We start from the raw sequence: 237 nt of genomic DNA on the forward strand, positions 1-237 counted from the left end.
TATTTAATTGGGATATAACTAAGATCTTGATCAGGTACGAAAACATTTTCAGAGACATTGTTGGTTAAAAACTCAGAATTTGACTTAGGAGGCTCAGATTCGCTTCAGAAAAATCTCAGAAAAATTATTATCTTGAGATACACACTAAAACACATAGGGAAGAATTGTGCTTGACACATTAGGTCTCAATAATAGGCTCTAATATGTTTTCAACATGTAGGAGTTAAAAGTTTCGGT

This window comes from Lupinus angustifolius, unplaced genomic scaffold (assembly GCF_001865875.1).
Source record: "Lupinus angustifolius cultivar Tanjil unplaced genomic scaffold, LupAngTanjil_v1.0 Scaffold_607, whole genome shotgun sequence".
Taxonomy (NCBI): Eukaryota; Viridiplantae; Streptophyta; class Magnoliopsida; order Fabales; family Fabaceae; genus Lupinus; species Lupinus angustifolius.